The sequence below is a fragment of the Columba livia genome, chromosome 2 (genome assembly GCF_036013475.1).
Source record: "Columba livia isolate bColLiv1 breed racing homer chromosome 2, bColLiv1.pat.W.v2, whole genome shotgun sequence".
NCBI classification, from domain to species: Eukaryota; Metazoa; Chordata; class Aves; order Columbiformes; family Columbidae; genus Columba; species Columba livia.
Window position 1 is genome coordinate 58,339,638 of NC_088603.1, and position 20,290 is coordinate 58,359,927.

At 38.3% G+C, this 20,290-nt stretch overlaps 1 long non-coding RNA gene across 1 annotated transcript in view; it reads left to right on the plus strand.

Moving 5' to 3' along the window:
- Positions 1-20,290, plus strand: part of LOC110361764 (uncharacterized) — a 91,958-nt gene that overhangs the window by 59,901 nt on the left and 11,767 nt on the right. The window contains exons 3-5 of the long non-coding RNA XR_010470217.1: positions 8,412-8,499; positions 15,896-15,991; positions 19,488-19,958. This is a non-coding gene — a long non-coding RNA (uncharacterized LOC110361764). The remainder of the gene's footprint in view (positions 1-8,411; positions 8,500-15,895; positions 15,992-19,487; positions 19,959-20,290) is intronic.

The window sequence follows — 20,290 nt, forward strand, 5'->3', positions numbered from 1 at the left end:
AGAATACATGTTTAACCAAGCAGGTTATACTAAGGGGAATATATTTCTTTTGCTGATTGCTGTGGTTTCTCCTGCAGTAGGATGGTTCAAAGTAGTTACCTACTCAAATGCTGTTCTAGGTCCTCCCAGACACACAAGTCCACATACTTGCTGAGCATTAGATTTATATATTATATTTTTCCTCACCTCAGTTTTTTACATTATGAGACTTCGATGCTGTTCCTTAATAAGAAAATAAATGAAAACATACTTTTCACTGCTTTAAAATTATCAGATGGAAAATGTATCTACTGTGTGCTCTACTTTACTAATGACTTGATAAATATGTTTTACTTATCCTCTGTTGTAGAAAGTATTAAAAATTGTTGATGTGATACATTAAAGACATCATAATACAGTCCTTTCTTTGGGGAAATTTTTCTGGGATTCATAATATTTCTCGGAAGCTAAACATGTGGCTGTTTTATGACATGAGGAAAATAAATGAGCTCTCAGGCTCCCTCGAATCCAGTATCTTGTCAATAAATTCATACCGATTTGGATGTCTTTTGTATGTTATGATTTAGTCGCTGAACTGACTTACGGTGTCTTTTGGAAAAAAAATAAAAAAGTAGAGGGTCGTGTGCTATGGGTTCAGAATACTGAATTTGATTAGCTATGTTATTTTATATATCTATGATTTTACCCCTAGAACAACTACTGTGAAAAAGAGCTTTTAGAAGCAGGAATCTCCATATCAATAATCCTACTTGAACAGCACATCTACTTTGTTAAGTGTGCAGAACTTGACCAAATCTAGACCATGCTGTTGGTGGATGCAGGGGTTTATCACACAGTCAAATATGTGTAATTGTGTGGAAGGAGGGAATGGAGAAAGTTGTGTGTGAATAAACTTTATCTCCTGTGTAATCGTGGAGTGTGGACGGTCTGAGGGGGAGAGAAAGTTTGTTTCTCAGGATCCATCCTTTAATGAATGCTTCTCTCTTCTCTAGCTGTGTGGGAGGATGCTGTGTAAAAAAGCCATGATGTCTATGCCAGGGACACTACATGTAGTAATGCTTTATTGCTGCCTTAAAGCTCAATTTTGACAGCGCTGATTTGCCAGGTTCTGGCTGTTCAAGGCCTTGGTCTACCATCTAGCCAGGTTATTGAGGCAGCTCTCATACCTCAACTTTTCTTCCAAATTCTTTGCAGCTTTGGTCATATTGGTTTTGAAGTTTTCACCGCAGTCATATTAGAAAAAATTACTCAAAATTAATGGCACTGAGGTTCAGAAGAGGAAGACAATAGCTTCAAATAAATTCTAGTGGAGCATGTGTATAGCTTTTGGCAGCATTCCCAGCACTAATTTTTAATATGTAGTATAACATTAGGTTTCACACAGTTCCAGATTAAAACCTAAGTGGACCAGTTTGATGGGTATACATAGTGATGGAAGGTACCTGAGCTTAAGATTCAAACTTCAGCATTCATTCTTTCTCCTCAAAGAGCTAAACCTAAAATTCATAGCCTTTTAAAAATATATGTTAAATGGGAGGAGAGAGGAAAAGGTAGCTTGGTACAGTTTAGTTCTTTGTGACATTTGTTGTAGTGGTCCTAATATATTAAGTAGAGCAAAAGGTATTTTCTCTACCTTCATGCTTAATATTAAGTCACTTTATCTTACCCTAAAGCATCTGCTCTAGGTTGTTAGCAGTGGTTAGACTAATAATCTGTTTCATTTTGGTGAAAGCCTGTAGAGGCCAACTAATCACAGCCATTCAGGTGACTGACCAAAAACTTTCATATTGAAGGAAATTCTAAGTGTCCCAAACCTATGTAGATTTACCTTTAAAGGGTCAGATTCATCAGTATTTTTCAAGGGGGAAGTGAGAGGAGTATTTCTAGTTTTAAAACTGATACATCTACATGCCTATTCAATTATGATGTGCATCTATGTATACGCATGTGTATAGATGATCTGTGTGTGCATGTGTACACACATACAAACTAAAAACTTGCTCATAAATGGCTGTTGTATTCTGTGATGAGTCTTGAAATGTGCAAATATTCTACTTCTTGGCGCATGAGACGGAGCCTGAGATTTTCCTCATGTTCCCTGAAAAAACAGATATGTACTCCCCTGTGCAACCAGTGGACTGGTGGTTGTCAGAGTGCCCTCTTTATTATTTTTTATAAGATTTTATGCAGAGAAGTCACAGTGATTTTCTAGAAATCAGGAAGTTGTACTGAGATTAAATTCCTGGAAGAACGATTTGCCAGCATTGTACCAGGAGTGGCTGGAGATATCAGGCTCAGTCTGATGTGCCAAGAAGAAAAATCTTTGCACCTTTCAATACTTTTCGTAGAATACAACAGCTATTTTTTAACAAGTTTTCAGTTGTTGTAAAAGTAAAGCTACATGTAGGGGATATATACTTGCTGCTTAGCTTGAGGCATCTCACTTCAGTGACTATTAGGAAATTTTTCTCTCCACCCCTGCTTTATTGAGTGTGGAGACACAATGAATCAGGATGATCCTGAGAATCCAAGCTTAGATTTGACAAACTAGCATTTCCCACTAACAAACCCCATCATCAGAATGTTCTCCAGGTTCTACCTGAGGCAGTGCTACCTATTGGTGTTCTGTCCTGCTCAAATAATCCCAAATAAATCAGTGGATCTATTATCTTAAATAAAGGGTCTATGTCTTATATTTCCATAGAAAGTCAGTGAATTATATTTATCTTATTTATTTAGGCCTTTGCTTTTTTAATACCTCTCCTGGAGATTGAGATGCTTTCAGTGGTGTCAATGCAAGATGCTGCTGAACTGTCTATGCTACCTTTTTCTTCTGTAGTATACATATCCGTATTTTGTAGACTAGAGACAACAATCCTTTGAAAGACTGTGTCATGAAACCACATTCAGTTGTGCTAGGCTCATTTCTTCCTTTCCTTGTAACTTTATCCACCTTCACCTCTTTTCAGAGCAGTGATTGTCTGTGGTTATTGCAGATACATGGCTCATGGGGCATGTTCTCAGTGAAAATATCCATGATAAGAAAAAAATTCACTTGGTTTTATAACATTTGAAATAATGTATGTCAAATGGAGTAATAATTTGAAAAGGTTCAGGTAGAAGCATTTTTTGGAAAATAAATGGTGGAATGAGAAACTGTGTGTCAAAAATAGGTGAAAATTCTAAGTAATTTCAAACTGAAAAAGTTTTTCTACTCTGTGCTCTGTTTTCTTCCTTTTGGTTCATCTTTAGATTTTCACAATTTTTTTCACTTTGCTTTCAGCATTCAGTGTTGTGTCTTGGGGCAGCTATAGAAATAGAAAAGAAGAATTCTTTTTGCCCCTGGTAAGCCATAAGAACCCATAATGCTATATCATTCCAATAGCTGTGTGTATGTAGGCAATAAGTGTATAGTAGAAACCATTTTGTTATTAATCATCGGCTGGAGCCAAGACACTGCTACAGCATGAGCTATTCAGAGGCATAAACTGCATAATATTTATAATAACAAATCAATCTGTACCAGATACCCTAAGGCAGGGTTGTCAAACACTTTTTCACTGGGGGGCCACACCAGCCTTGCAGTTGCCTTCAAAGGGCCAAATGTAATTTTACGACTGTATAAATGTAACTACTCCTAAGGGATTCCAAATCATTGGAGGAGATCCAAAAGTTTCTAAGTAAGAGATCTTACAAATCTACTGACAGCTGAAAAATAAGGAAAAAAATAGATTATTTATTTTGTTGGCAACCCATTATTCTATGTATGTTCATGAAAGGAATCAGTTTTTCATTTAAGATGTTTTTAGGTCTATGGTGGACTATGTCAAGAAAAAGCATATTTGAGTTTCAGCTTGTAGTAGAAGTGAACTGTTCAATCATTTGATTTACTATACAGAGAAATGTTGCATAGCATATCTATCGGAATAAACAATTATGAGTAAAATAAGCAGCAGCATAAGATTAAAAGAAAAGTGTAATGTGCTTAAATAGCTTAAGCTTTTTTTAAGCTTTTTCTTATCTTAGGTAGAAAGGGCTGAAACACAAACTGGTTAATCTTTTTTTGTTGTTATTTGTACTTAATACTCATTCACTCACAAGTACATCTGGGAACGGTGTTAAAAGATGGCTTTTAAAACTATAAAGTCACTTATTCATAGGTCAGGAAATGCCAGAATTAATTGGTGTTTCTTATGTATCTTAATCTTTGTACTCTTTACTCTTTGACTCCCAGTCTTAGCCTCCCGGCCCTGTGAATCTTAGTCTCTCTATAATCTTAATTACAGTCTATTTTCTTCTGCTTATCTACCCATTGTATTATCTGAATTTGAATTAAAAACTGAGTGTGTGTACTCAACACTGCTTTTAAAACCAGCTCTAGATTAAGAATCTGATAGAGGGCGTAGCCAGACTCTATTTGTACACTGGGTTGGAAGTACGTAACTTGTCTGTGAAGGAGATCCTCTTATATTGTGCCCAGACCTGAGAAGATTGAGTCAAACATCTTATTAAAGATGGAATTATTTTAGACTTCTTCTACTGAAGAACAATAAAAATATATTCTAAGCATGGACAATCTGTCCTTTATTTCTCAAAAATTTAAAGTTATCTGGATTTGTGGACACTTTCACAGGATCAGTGAAGGGCACATGCCTGGTGCACAAGCCATTTTTCTGCCAAATTGTCTCTCTGCTGTTAGGACAAGAGAGAGCTCTAAGTGTTTCCAGAATTGTGAGAAATCTCAAGCAAATGGGACAGCTGGGGCACCAGCAACTCTACCTTTCACAGTATATTTTTGCATGAGTTGATTTGGTGAACCTTGCTAGGTCCATATTCTAAGTAGATCCAAATACAAAGATTTTAACTCAGCAAGTTTTGCAAGGTATTTTATGATCCAATACTAGGCATGCTTATTGTGCCTTCATCCAGCTAGTATGAGTGCAGGCCAGGTCACCTTAATTGCCTCTCACAGTGTTCTGCCTTGGAACTTCTCACTTCTCCATTTGCAATCTCAGCCCTTCTTCTTTTGTGATCTTTAAGGTTTTTACATATTTTTTTTTTCTATTTCAAATTCAATGTTTTCATATCACAAAAGGCTCTAACTTTGGCTTTAGTAAAATTTGCTTGACATTTTCTATTTTTAAATCCTGTTTCTACTTCATTGTAATTTTGCTGCATTGAAGTATTTAGATTGAAAATGCTTGTGTGCCAAGAAATGTTGTAGGTATTTTTAGCCATGCTGGTTTAGTTGTTGATGAGATTGAGGAAAGGGAGGAAGACTATGGTACCTTTTTAAACACGTGTGTTGCTCTTGTACGTTGGAGAGCTGGAACACATTCTGCTTCAGTGGGGTTTGTTTGGTGCAGGGAATGTGAGAGAATGACCTTTGTGTCAGGGATGTGGGTGTGCTTTTTGATGAAAATTCACCTAAAAGTAGCTATCCACTTAATAGAGTAGCAGCTCAATTCATCAGAGCCCATCTGCTCCAGTCCTTCCCAGCTTCTGTGTGGAAAATGGACTGTCCACATCCACCACTCCTCCCAGAGTGACCATCTTCAGTCCAAGACTGAAGGGCTGAGAAGGCCTTTGCCTGTAATTGAACTTGTTTGTCAGGAATTACCTTATCATTTGCCTTTAAAATACACAGTTTTGTGACACAGGTGTAGCAATGCCAGTTTAATATATTCCAGACCCGCCAGCAGCTGTTCCTCTTTGTTCCCACTCCTCTGTTGTTATTTCTTCAGTGAGCTGATGAAGATCTGAAATGCGTCATCTATTGGTTTTGGACACATAAGGAATCAGCCATTTACAATGTGATGCTACAACTGCCATGATGTTTGTTAACAAAAGTGAGAAGGTATTATGCTCCCTCCAGCCAGACAGAAGTGTAGGGACAGAAATTCATTAACAAGTTCTGCCACAGCAGCTCCTATATCATAAAAATTATGCACTCAGATTAGGGAGTCTGTGGCCTGGACTCTCAGTGCTTTTCCAGCTGGTACCCAGGCAGCAAGGAGGAAATTGCTTGTGTCAAAGGTAGACAGAAGAAGAATGAGCTACTTAAAAAGGTACAGCTCCTATGGAAAAATTAACCGAGGAAAAAATATTTCCTCTGGACTTCTCAGAATGGTTCAGATATCAACATCAGCACAAGGACTTCAGGCTGGAACCATCGCTTTAGTTTTTTACTTTTGAGAGCTTGAGTTTGGAATCTGTGTGGGTTTCATTTGGTCACTTTTTTGTTCGTTTGTTAGTTTTTTTTGTTTGGTTGGGGTTTTGTTTGTTTGCTTGCTTGCTTTTGATGTAACACATACTTTTGTTTCAATTCTTGAGCTGTTAATATTTTGTGAGAAAAACATAAGACAAATTCAGAAAAAAATGAAACCAAGTTCATACCAAAGGAGAATTTCAGTGGTATTCTCGGGATCACTAAATGTATACTAGGCACAGAGTTTACTTCATGAAAATGATAGTCAGGGATCATGTGTCAAAATAGGTAACTGCAGGTTGATAACTGAGCAGATACTTTAAAGTGAGAGATGCATTTACTGTAATGAAAACATGACCAGTGTGTTTCTCTGACTGGCCATTCTTTCAGATTCTCATGTCTCCCTTACTTATCTTCTCTGTGGATTCCTACCATTATTTTTTAATCCATCACAAAAATTTACTTTTTGCAGCTGCATCATGTAATATGAACACTACCCCAAATATTGTCAGTTAGCTGTAGGGCATCTCCTGAAAGAGATTCTAAAATCCCATATTAGAATTTAAATCCTTCAACAATAGCATCATTTTTGTTTAGGAGTCCTTCTTATGGCACATCCTCTTTTTTATGTGGCTCATTATACATAATTTGAACATCACTTTTAAGAGCTGCCATATGGTGTCCATAAATAAGTCTTTAGAGACTTTCACTTATCTTCTAAATATGGTTCAATAATGCCTAATTAAATCAATATATTAAAAAACCCCACAATCTATACAAATCAAGCTGCTTGAACTGGTTATTTTAGTATTTAGATCCTGTCTAATTAAAGGTTCCTTGAAGACATATCCTTCAAAAGAGAAAGAGTTTTTTCCCCACCTTTAGCTTTGTATTTTATATTGCACTACACAGATTTTATTACATAAAAAACTTTATAGTATATTGGTATTTTTATCTCTTGTATTGGTACATGTTTTCAATCTCAGCTGGGATCCCAGAAAAAGCTCCAAGTGGTCTTGGCCCTGCAGTAAAAGCTGAATTGAAGACTGCAAAAGGGCATTCTAGTGAAACCTTTTGAAAATTGTTTAGGTGCAAAGGTAGGAAAAGAAAACCTAAATAGCAAGTAGATTGGGCAACTTTCAGAGCCCTGCATAAATCTGCTTCAGTGATGATATTCAAGCACAGACTGAAATGGCTACTTAGAGCAGTGATCTCCAAAGCATGGTACATGCATCTCAGGGGCTGCACAATACAATCCATTAGGATGTGAAAAGAAAATATTTTTTAAAACTTATTTTATTCTATTTAAACAACAACACAACAACAACAAAAACAACTAGTACTTTTTTCATCCTTATCTCATTCTTTTTTATTTCTGTTTTTGTATTTTGTAATGAATATATATATATGGGGTGGGCATGCTTACAATTTTTTTACTGATAAGGTTGCATGATCAAAAAAGTTTGGAGGACCTATCTTTCAAAAAATAAACTATCAGTAAACAGTTAAATTACTACAGAATTTATATTAAAAGAGAACTTGTTTTAGCATTTATTTTTTACAACAAAAGGAAATATTGTTCTAATACTTTTTCCAAAGTCATAATATTCATTAGAATATTTTAAAATTTGTGTTATCAAAATCGTGAGTTGAACAGAAGAAGAAGAAGTAAAGCCATTGTAATACGAGGCTTTAAAGGTCTTTGTGCCTTACACTATTTGGTGCATTTCCCTAAGGATATTCAATTCTGCTTGTCATTGACTAATTTTGTCACTGGGCAAGTCACCTACTTTTCTAGGTCTCTGTTTTTCAATTGGAATAGTAGGAATGACAATGTTCCACATGAGTTTTGTGAGGGTAAATCTCTGAGTACCTTACTGTCTTCAGCCATCTATGCACTGAATAAGGCAGGTGAATAAACAACAGGAGATGATATAATTAAAGTTTGTCAGAAGGTATAAGCACAGACAAGAAACACCATGGATAGACAGGTGTTTTGGCATCCCCTCCCTTCTACATTCTTGGCATTGCAACTGCGCTTTTCCATGTGCGCATCCCACCTAACCAATATCAATATGTTCCTTTCTTGATATTCTCTCAGTAATTATTTTCCTTGTATAATTCAAAGATCAAAGAAATATTTATGGCTTTTCATCAAAAGGTGTGCATGTTAAACTTCTTTATATTTTTCTGTCATTCCCAGAGAAAAAAGCCAGGATCACCTAGCATCTATTAGGAGACAGGGCTGCTGCCTTGGCATTGTTTCAAAAGACAAAAAAGGATCACCCAAGGTAACTTGAAAGTTCATAACAAATTTAAATTATCAAGTAGAAGTTACCATTCAACTTAACTGGCTCATAGTGAATTAAATGCATCTTTACATTTCTGTATGTAAAGTCTGGGTAAAATAGATTAAGTTTGGGAAGATCTAGAGCAACCTGGAGGAGGAAACTGCATTACCAATTAATAAACAAAGGAATAAAAGGGTTCTCATTTTTTCATTACTCAACATGTAAGAAATAATTATTATAAGCTCTCTGTAAAATCTTTAAAGAAATGTAATTACAGCTTTGGTAGGGAAGCAGAATCTATTGCACTATCCAGGAAAGTTTAGCATCAGAATTTGACTAATATGTAGAGTTAGTTTTCAAAAGTTCTGTTTGATTGCTGTGGAACCCTTTGTATTGCCCACTCAAATTTATGGTCAAAGGTTTCACCTGAAAGGGGTGGCCACGCTTCTAATCCCCATGTTCCAACAACATAAGAGTGCAAAATGTATCTAGATAGTTTCTGCCAGCCCAATGCATGGGATGCTTGTTTGCCTTTGGAGAACACAAATGGAAAGGATTAAGCTTCCTCTAAGCTTCCTTCCATCCTTAACCACTCTGTATTCCCTTGCATTGTCCTAAAAATCTGGCTATGAAGATTTCATGAACTTAAGTTCTCCAATGATCCTTTATTTATTATATCCTTGCTAACCGTAGAATTTTTAAATGGCGTGTCTAAAGCAATTTTAAACTCCTGGTTTAAAAAGCTGAAACCCTGTTTTTCTTTTATTTTATTTAAAAGCAAACAAACAAACAAACAAAAAATCAGAGGGAAAAAGTGCCACGAATAAATATATTTGAAGAAGGAAAGAACCTTTTATTTAATAATATTTTCTTTCATTAGGAAAAGTAAAAAAAAAAATGTTCAATTTCAGCCAATTCCTATGGAAGAGAGGTGCAAGAAACATTCTGACAAAACAGAAAACAGCCGGTAGTGGTAAATCCCCAAGAGAATTATTTGAATTGAAGAGGAAGTCCAAGACATGTGAATTTGTAGATGAGTTTTGTGAATTTTTTGTAAGCCTAAAAATATTCCTGGAGAGGCAGTACACTGTTTCTGAAAAAGGGGGAACAAATTGGCATCTCCCATACCTCGCTCTTTGTTATAGTGTTCATGTAGGCTCCAAAAATATAAACTCAGTCTGAAAAAAAAGTATTTCAGTTTGTTAGATGCCTGGAAAAAGATAAAAACATGGTCTGAAAACACATATTGTTTGTGTAGATTTCAAGGAGACTTATGTCAGCCTCTGAGCAGCAATACAATAATTTGAAATTCCTGGTTAGAGTTTTAAATAGGAAATGTATGTTTTTGGTTCAGCAGTAAGTGCTTGAACAGGGAGCAAAATATCTACCTTATATAACTGGTAGCGCTAAAACCAAGTACATGGTCCAAGTACACCATATACATAATGTATGTTAGTTATGAGGCAAGTGAGAGAGAATGATATACAGAATTGATCTAATAATGCGTACTGTGAAATGAGCAAAGTACCAAGCAGAGTAGATGGAATAAAAGTTCATCATTACAGGGTAGGGCAGGTGAGTAGACCAATGGAAAACAAACCAATTATAGACCTAGTGTTATGTGCTCTTGCAGATTGAGTTCAAAGAGTTCAAAAAGCTGTTACCCTCTTCAATGGACTGTATCACTGCTTCTGTAATGATTTGATCTGATCTGCAATTTGTTGCTTCAAAGCAGAGGTAGATTATTCTTCTTTCAGCAATTGCTTATGACCATGGGTAGGCTGAGTTGTGGTAACACAAGGCTGGAGCATGGTAAATGAAATTGTTCGATTTGTCCACAACATTACACCTCATACACCCTAGGTTTCTCGTTATATTGGACCTTGTGTTCGACCAAGTTGAAATAAAGTGTTAATATCCAGCAAGACTTAAGAGCCTTTAGGGTAAACAGCCCTGACTGGGGAAAACAGAGGTAACAGAAAAGTATGAGAACAGAAAGGACCTTCAAAATGAAAGGAACCAGGTAATAAATATACCATTTTCAGGTGTTAAACACTGGAACAGGTTTCCCAGAAAGGTGTTAGATGTCCCATCACTGGAGACATTCCAGGCTGGGCTGGATGGGGCTCTGAGCAACCTGATCCAGTTGATGTCCCTGCTCTTTGCAGTGGGGGTGGACTAGATGAACCTTGAAGGTGCTCTCCAACCCAAGCTATTCTGTGATTCTATTTTGTTTTATGAGACTGTGTTAATTGCACCAAAAGAAACTCTAGTGTGCATGCAGGTAAACTAGTTTAAAGGTTCTTTATACTGATGTGGCTTACTTTCCATCTTAGTCATCTGAGTTACTTGCTTACAGATGCTCATCGCAACGCATAGTCGCATCTCCACTTGGAAAGCTGCACTGTCTTATGTAGACCTGTAGAGTAAGGCAGAGGAAGTTTTGAGTGTAGATACACCCTCTAAGGATGTTTAAGATGTTCAATGATGGGACATCAAGCCAAATAAAGCTTAATAAGGAAGAGTTCGGTGTATTAGCAAGGTTCTTGTAAAGAATTTGCTGCTTAGACAATACAAAAGGTGTCTAAATGTAATACAGCTGATGAAGGTATAGCTTGGTGTGCTTCAATTGGGCGGAACCACTTTTAGAGAAGACTTGAAATTAATAGTCACAAAACAATGTGACCATACCTCTCCAAGGTGACAGTCAGTCACCTTCTGGAGAGGTGGAGATAAGGAAAGAAAGCCACAATCCTGTCTTCTAATGCAAAAGCATTTCCTGATTTCTCAACAAAGGAAAAGGGAACTGACCTGTTACATTCTCAGCTACAAAAAAGGTAGCAATTAAAACTCAAATGAGACATAAATAGCAAAGAGAGTTCAGAGGATATATGAAATAAAAGCATAAAAAGAAAACCAATTCAAAATAATATAATTAAAGTAATTCTAAAGACCAAAACACTTTGTATAGTTTCCAAAGCTTTTTGTCTGATCATCTTTTAATGTATTTAAAATGACACATAGAAGTGCCAAAAACACCACTGGTCTTAGAATCACTGTTGCTGCAGAAATAAATGGGTAATTCCTTTCTGAAAGAACCTACAATATAGAAAGTTACAACAGACAAGAAACGAAGAACTGTTGTTTGGAAAGGGGTTCTGGATAGGAATCTTTAAATACCTTGGCCAGGGTCACAGAATGACTGTGTCAAACTAAGTATATTCTGTCTCACTTCTATTCTACCATCATGCTAATATATGAAAGCATGTGATAGAAATAAGGTTAATTTATAATACCTAGAAAAAATTTAGACTGCATCAGAGTAGGAGTGGGTTTTTTGCCACTGCATATATGTGTAAAGCCTACCCTTGCCTTCCCAGTTCCTCACACCTTCCTGCAAAGTTTGTGGCAGTGCACCTCAGCCTCTTTCATGTGCTTTCTTCCTTGCCCCATTGAGCAGTAGGCCCACACTCTCCACAGCCTTTATTATGTTGCCAATATACTTATAGAAACCCTTCCTTTTGCCCTTAATACCCCTTGCTAGTTCAAGCACCCTGTGAGCTTTGGGCACTTCTACCACAATCCCTGCAAATGCTCTATGTTCCTCCTGGGTAATTTGTCCCAACTTCTTGCTCTGTGTACTTCTTTTTCATAGAATCACAAAATCATACAATCATAGAATAGTTTAGGTTGGAAGGGACCTTCAAAGGTCATCTAGTCCAACCCCCACTGCAATGAGCAGGGACACCTTCAACCAGATCAGGTTGCTCAGAGCCCTGTACAACCTGGCCTGGGATGTTTCCAGGGATGGGACATCTAACACACCTCTGGGCAACCTTTTCCAGTGTTTTACCACCTTCATAATAAAAAATTTCTTCCTCATGTCCAGCCTGAATCTCCCCTCTTTAGTATAAAATCATTAATCTTTCTTCTGTCATAACAGGGACAGCTAAAATGTCTGTCCCCATCTTTCTTATAGCCCCCTTTTAAGTACCAAAGGGCCGCAACAAGGTCTCCCTGGAACCTTAACTTCTCCAGGCTGAACAACCCAAATTCTCTCAGCCTGTCCTCATAGGAGAGGTGTTCCAGCCCTCTGATCATATTGTGGCCCTCCTTGGGATGCTCTCCAACAGGTTCATGTCTTTCCTGTGCTGAGGGCTCCAGAGCTGGATGCAGTACTCCAAGTGGGGTCTCACCAGAGGCAGAGTAGAGGGGCAGAATCATCTCCCTCAACCTACTGACCACATCCTTTTGATGTGATTGGCCTTCTGGGCTGTAAGAACACATTGCCTGCTCATAGTCCAATCTTTCATCCACCGGTATTCTTAAGTCCTTCTCCACAGGGCAGCTCTCAATCCCTTCATCCCCCAGCCCATGTTGATATCAGGGTTTCCCCAACTGAGGTGCAGGACTTTGCACTTGGCCTTGTTGAACCTCATGAGGTTTGCACGGGCCCATTTCTTGAACTTGTCGAGGTCCCTCTGGATGGCATCCCATCCCTCAGGTGTGTCAACTGCAAAATTCAGCTTGGTGTCATCCACAAACTTGCTGAGGGTGCGCTCATTCCCAATGTTTATATCATTGATGAAAATATTTAACAATACTGGTCCCAGTACGGGCCCCTGAGGGACACTACTTCTCACCAGTGTCCATCCAGACATTGTGCCATTGACCACTACCCTCTGGGTGTGACTATACAACCAGTTCCTCATCCATTGAACAGTCTACCCATCAAATCCATACCTCTCCAATTTACAGAAAAGAATGTTGAGGGACACTGTGTCAAAGGCTTTACAGAAGTCCAGATAGAGTTGTCTATCCATAACCCTTCTTTTGTCCACTGATGTAGTTACTCCATCATAGAAGGCCACTAGGTTGGTCAGGCAGGACTTGCCCTTGCTGAAGCCATGCTGGCTGTACTGAGTCACCTCCCTGACCTCCATGTGCCTTAGCGTAGCTTCTTGGAGGATCTGTTCAATGATCATCCCAGGCACAGAGCTAGGGCTGACAGGTCGGTAGATCCGGGGGTCCTCCTTTCTACCCTTTTTTTCCAGTCACCAGGGACCTCACGTGACTGCTAAGACTTCTCAAATATCATGGAGTGTGGCTTGGGAATTGCATCAGCCAATTCCCTCAAGACTCTGAAATCAAGTCCCCTAGACTTATGTATGTTCAGGTTTTTAAGTAATCATGAACCTGATCTTCACTTACAGTAGAAGAACTTTGCTTCCCCATTCCCTGTCTTGCAGTTCATCCGCTTGAGAAGTGTGTTGTTGTTGTACCTCAAGTTGTTGAGTACCTCAGCCTTCTCTTTGTCCATTGTTACCAATTTACCAGTCTTGTTTATCGGGGGGGGCTACACTTCCTTCAACCCTCCTTTTCTGTTTGACATACCTGTAGAAGCCCTTCTTGCTACTCTTTGCATCCCTTGCCAAGTTCAGCTCCAGTTGTGCCTTGGCCTTTCTGACCCCATCTCTGCACAAGGGAGCAGTGTCCCTGTTCTCTCCCCAGGATACCTGTCCCTGCTTCTGCTGCCTGCTCATTTCCTTCTTGCCCTTTAGTTTAACCAGCAGATCTCAACTCAGCTTCGTATTTGAGCTCAGTCAGGTGTTCTCTGTTGATTCATGCTCAGTTTCTGTAACAACTTGCTTTACTTACAGCACATTGGCTTGGGTCATTCTTGTGCTTTAAGGATGTTGTCCTTGAAGATCAGCTGGTTCTTCTGGACCCCTTTACCCTCCAGAGCAATGCCCTATGGGATCCCACCAAGTAGGTCCCTGAATAGGCAGAAGTCTGCTGTCTTGAAGTTCAGACTTGGGATTCTGCTATTTGCCTTACTTCTCTCAGGATTTTGAACTGCACAGTCTCACGGCATTTGCAGCCAAGTCTGTTCTTGACTTCCACATTTTTGACCATTTATTTACTGATTGTGAGTAATAGTTCAAATAAAATATTTCACTGAATGGCTGATCAATCATCTGCATCAGTAAATTCTCTTCGACACACACTAGAAATCTCCTGAATTGCTTGTGTCCAGCTCTACTGTCTTTCCAGCAGACACCCAGATGAAGATCCCCATGAGAGCCACTTTGTGGTTGCAAGGCTTCTTCCAGATGTCTGCAGGCTTCATTTACTTTTTAATTTTGTCTTCTGCAGCAAGTATGCTACCCATGATGGTCTATCCTCTAACCTCATGCATAAATTCTCAGCTGGCTTGTCACCACTTCCTCTGTGATGATACTTCTGTGCACTCCAGCCATTCCTTTGCATACAGCAGACCCTTTCCTCCTCACCTGTCTTTCCTGAAAAAATACGCATCCATCCATGTGCGTTCCAGTGGGACCTACCACATCACATTTCTGTAAACTCAATGAGGTCATAGCTCTTCAGGTCCTATGTGTTTCTAGAGTGTGGGCATTTACATCCTTTGCAAACTTGCTTTCTCCAGGGAAGCATGAGAGTTCCATTGTCCCTTCTTTGCTCCCCTATGCCTTACCACACCTCCCCAATATACCTAATTTACAGTTCTTAACAGGTTAGCAGGCCTGTTTGCCAAAACACTCTTGCCCTATTTTGTCGAAGTACTCATTCCTCAAAGAGGGTCCCACAATCACTGAGGCCAAAGCCCTGCCTGTCCCTCTACTTACGCAGACAGATCTTGATCCAATGAGTATGTCCACTCCTACCTGAGTCTTTCCTTTCACTGTAAAGATTGGAATGAAGTTATTTTTTTAATATCTAAGCTTTACAGAGGCTGCCATTGGTAAACTTGAAAATATGTATTAAACCGATGAAGAGTAAAAGATTTCTGAGTGCCTTTGTCAGTCAGGCACACAACATCAGGTCTATTACTCAAGCCTATTCTTTATAAATGAACACAAGAAAACACTTCATTCTGAAGTTTACCTAAACATGGTAACAATGTATCAAGGTGTTTCATACTTTTGTAAAAATGGAAAATGGAATTTGCAGTACTTCTGCATGAATTAATATAATTTTTCTGTATTAAGTTACATACTTTGTTTTCTTCTAGAGTTCCTCTTTATCATACCCAGTAGATGATGATTTATTTAAAACCACAAACCCTCATTCAATTTTTAATTAAAAAATGTTAAGTTCATTTATTTTCTGTAAAACAAATATTTGTTATTACTAATACATTTTAAAGGCAAGAATAGCACTTTGTAGTGTTTGTAGGAATAGTGTATGTACTGCACTGCTTCAGCATGAATTAATGTCAATCATTCAACATTGCACTAGAACTTCTCTGAAAGTAAATACATCTCCCAGTCACAAGAGAGAAATTGAATTCTTCTCAAAGAAAATTCAGGGACATGTGGCCATTGAACCATTAGATTCACATGTTAAAATAACAGTGCCTTTTCTTGTGTTGCAGCTGATATCAATCACTCCTGAAATACCAGAATATAAAAAACTCTAGCAAAGAATGCAATAAAAATGGACAATCTCGATCAACATATCAGTAACTGCTGTAAGTAATTTTTTCTTATTTCTGCTGGTTTTCTGGTTGTCTGTGCATCTTTTTAATATGTGTGGCTGCTTCTTTCTCACCACTATGTGATATTCACTAAGGAAACCACCTCTTTAAAATGAAGAAGAGAGTCTGGTTCATACACTACTATGTAATAATATGGTCTGATGGATAATGTAACTGTTTCTTTGTTTAGTTTTCAATCAGCAAAGATGGCTAAAACATGATGTTTTCAATATTTGTACAGGCCGATGATGATTGTATCTATGTTATTAGATCAAGATGTTTTCTTTCTGTGGCTTCATTTTAGAAAGGCTGAATGTGAATATTATGAATGTCCTCTGTATAATGTATACTCCTTTTGGCATTTGAAATGAGCAAGTTAATTTAGAAGTACATTTCCACAATCACTCATGTAAAACCTGGAAGAGCTAAAGTCTGAAAGTCTGCCTTAACTTTTTTTTTTTTTTTTTTTTTTTTTTTTTTTTTTTTTTTTGGTATAGTTGTGCTTTTGGGAGCTGTGTCTGGCTTTTATTCAGGTTGCAAATTAGTGTGGTGAACTACCACACTGAAAACTGTTGACTCAACACTTTTGTCTTATGACTGTAATCAAGAATTTGTTGTTAGTGTTCTGGGCATAAAATCTATGCTTGGACAGGTCTTGAATTTCCAAAGTGCTCTGTGGGGATGGTCAGCAGCTGATTTTTATGGTTCAGGTGTCAAAAGTATCAAGTGATTGTGGGAGAACTGTAGTGACATAAAAAACTAATTCCTTACTTAAGAATAGGCTGTAAGGTCATTGAAATATCCCTATAATAAGGACCTTTCAAGATATTAGAAATTTTCAGCCTTAACATTTTGGATTTTAGAATACACTTAGTAGAAAAATTATCTGTATAATTCCTGGGGAAATCACCTTAAAGTCTTCTGAATCTAGAGATTTTGTCTACAGCTATACACATCTTCAGGTAAGATGATTCTACCATGGCTTTTTCTGTTGTCTGCATTGGAGTGAACAAAGCCTGCAGAAAGTGATCAGAAATAAGCAAGAAATATTCATTCCCTCCACAACTTCCAAATAGATGCCTGGTGCATGAAGAAGTTGCCCTGGAAGATGAAATAATTTATTCCCAAAACAATACAGTTCATTCTATACACTATAAAATTGTTCTAATTTCTCAAACTGGATGATTTTAAAGAGAAAACTCACTTATGAAGGAAAAATTTCTGAGAAGTAACACAGTCTACCTGAAAACTTGTGTGATCTTTCGTTAAAGTGCATATACTAAATCAGTGCAGGAGTGAGACCATTTAAAGCCAATGTTTCTTTTTGGTTATTTTAAATTAAAAAAAAAAAAAAAAGGCAAATGTCATTACTCAAGGCAGTCTTGACAGGTCTGCAGACACTGTTAATTTACTGTCCATGCCTAGGTAATTTTTTCTGGTCTTTGACACTGCTGTTTGCTTGTTGTATTAACTCCTTGAATGTCACTTCCAAGAATACTCTGATTTTTAAACAAATGGGTGAGCTCTAAGATTTGTAGGCTCCTTAATATGCACTCACACCTTTTTTAGATAAATACTAAAAAGGCTGTTCAGTCATAGAGGGTTTTCTTCTTTTCTTCTGTAAAAATAACATGGTTTCTGACAAGAGGGTCAGAGGAAATAGAGGCTCAATATACCTGGTAAGAAAATGAAAGAAAATCATGTCCTGTCTCAGCTGATAGATTTGTGTCAAAATTCAAAGAAAATTTTCAACATCTGAAGAAATAGGTTTTCTCTCTTCATAGATGTTTTTTCATTTTTCATCTATCGCTGCCTTTCCCCCTAGTATCTACATCTTTTCCCTCATTTTCATCGCAGTCCTTCCTCAGCCAGCTATGGGGTTTATGAAGCACCTGTGGAAGCAAGAGTAACCAGAAATAAAAAAGAACACACTAGAATCAATTTATGTCTCTGTTTCTCATGTTAATAATCTAGAGGAAAAACTCCCCTGGTTCTGGTTTTTGATGCAAAATCTGTTTATTTACCCTCTATAGAAGTCATCAGTGTCCTATTGATAGGGATCAGCTACATTTTATTTCCCTCCAATATGAAGGAAAAAATCAACTTCTAGGAGAAAAAAACACACACCTTCAGTGACTGGTTGGCTGTTGTATCTATCTCCACTACACCAGGCCTTGAGCAACCTAATCCGACTTTGAGGTTAATCATGCTTTGAGCAGTTTGAAGGGCCCAGGACCCCAGATACCTTCTTTTCACCTAAATTATTCTTTGACTTTATATATGCAAAATATATATATGTGTATTCAATGTACATACACGCACCACATGGATGCATTGATACACACCTGAATTGTTTGTTTTGTTCTCCAATATCCAGAAAACCCAACAAAATAACATTTCTTTGATATTAATACATGTACACACAGATTGGTGTCTGTACAATCTATGGCTTACCCTGGAAACCCATAGGCTCTACAGAGAGATCTGGATTGTCTGAATCATTGGGCTGAGGCCAATCGTATCTGGTTCAACAAGAACAAGTGACGGGTCCTGTACTTGTGTCACAACAACCCCATGGAATGCTACAGGCTTGGAGAAGAGCAGCTGGAAAGCTGCCTGATGGAAAAGGACCTGGGGAAGTTGATCAACAGCCGGCTGAATATGAGCCAGCAGTGTGCCCAGGTGGCCAAAAAGGCCAAGAGCATCCTGGCTTGTATCAGGAATATTGTGGCCAGCAGAACTAGAGAAGTGATTGTCGTCCTGCACCCAGTGCTGGAGAGGCCCCACCTCGAATATTGTGTTCAGTTTTGGCCCCCTCACTATAGGAAAGACATTGAGGTGCTAGAGAGAGTTCAGAGAAGGGCAACAAAGCCGGTGAGGGGCCTGGAGCACAAGTGGTTGAGGGAGCTGGGGCTGTTTAGCCTGGAGAAAAGAAAGCTCAGGGGAGACCTCACATTCTACAAATATCTGAAAGGAGGTTGTATCATGGAGGGTGTTGGTCTCTTCTCCCCAGTAACAAGTGGTAGGACAAGAGGAAATCACCTCAAGTTGCGCCGGGGAAGGTTCAGATTGGATATTAGGAAAAATTTCTTCATAGAAAGGGTTGTGAAGCACTGGAACAGGCTGCCCAGGGAAGTAGTTGAGTCACCATCTCTGAGCGTTTAAAAGCCGCATGGATGAGGTTCTTAGGGACATGGTTTAGTGCTAGAGCTAGGTTATGGTTGACTCAATGATCTTGAGGGTCTCTTCCAATCAAAATGATTCTATGATTCTGTGATTCTGTGTAACTTGTTCTTTGCTCACTATGTTGTTATTGTTGTTGGATTGCTTGTTAGTTTTCTTTTGGTCCTTTTTTGTTATATGTGTAAGCCTTATTCACTTGTATGTATAATCAGGTTTTATGGAAATTATGTCTGAAACTACGATCTATTTCAGGCTCTTTGTTGCCATAAAAAACAAAGCTCTTCCTGGAATCTCTCTTTGTTTACAGGGGAACAAACTGTCCATGCTCAGTGAACATCAAAGCAGAACTAAATACTGGATCCCAGACTTGTCCTCTTTCAAGGCTGCAATATAGCAGCTCATCAAGGTGCAGCTGCCCAGCAGAATGAAGCAGTGAGAAAGGCAGAGAACGGTGGAGAGCTCTGCTTCCAAAGGCAGGATTTTCCTATGGGTCATGTTTCTCCTACATGAGAGAGGAGAAACACAGCAATTACGGTGTATGAACAAAGGCAGTAGCTATGCTGACTAGGCTGGAAAGTATTTAGAATTAATAGTCATTCCTAAATGACCATCTACCATGAAAGGATAAGTTAGTGTCTGATGAGACACACTGCATCAGTGCCCCATCTACGGGGAACCCAGTGGGAACATGGATGCTGAAAGTGTGGTTGTGCCTGTGTTTTCGCCTCTTCATAGATCTCCTGCTTTAGAAACATAAAGAGAACATAACAGGCTTTTGGTGAGTATAAACAAAATCTGCAAGACAACCTGAAGAGGAAAGAGATTTGATATAAAACAGCTGAAAGTGTTGCCCCTTACTAAAACAAATGATAGCACTTCCAATTTTATTAACTTCTCCTTTGTGTTCTTTCTTGCACATCCACTCCCTCACAGTGTGATGTTTAGGGAAGAACTAATACTTTCTTTTTCCTTCTAAAATGATTCTGAACAGATAGACCATACCGTACTGAAAGTGTCAGAGTTTGCCTGGGATGCTTCCTATCTCTCTGAAGTGCTTTTATATTTTTTACACATACGTTCAATTTTTCTGACTTCTAAGTTCAACCAGTG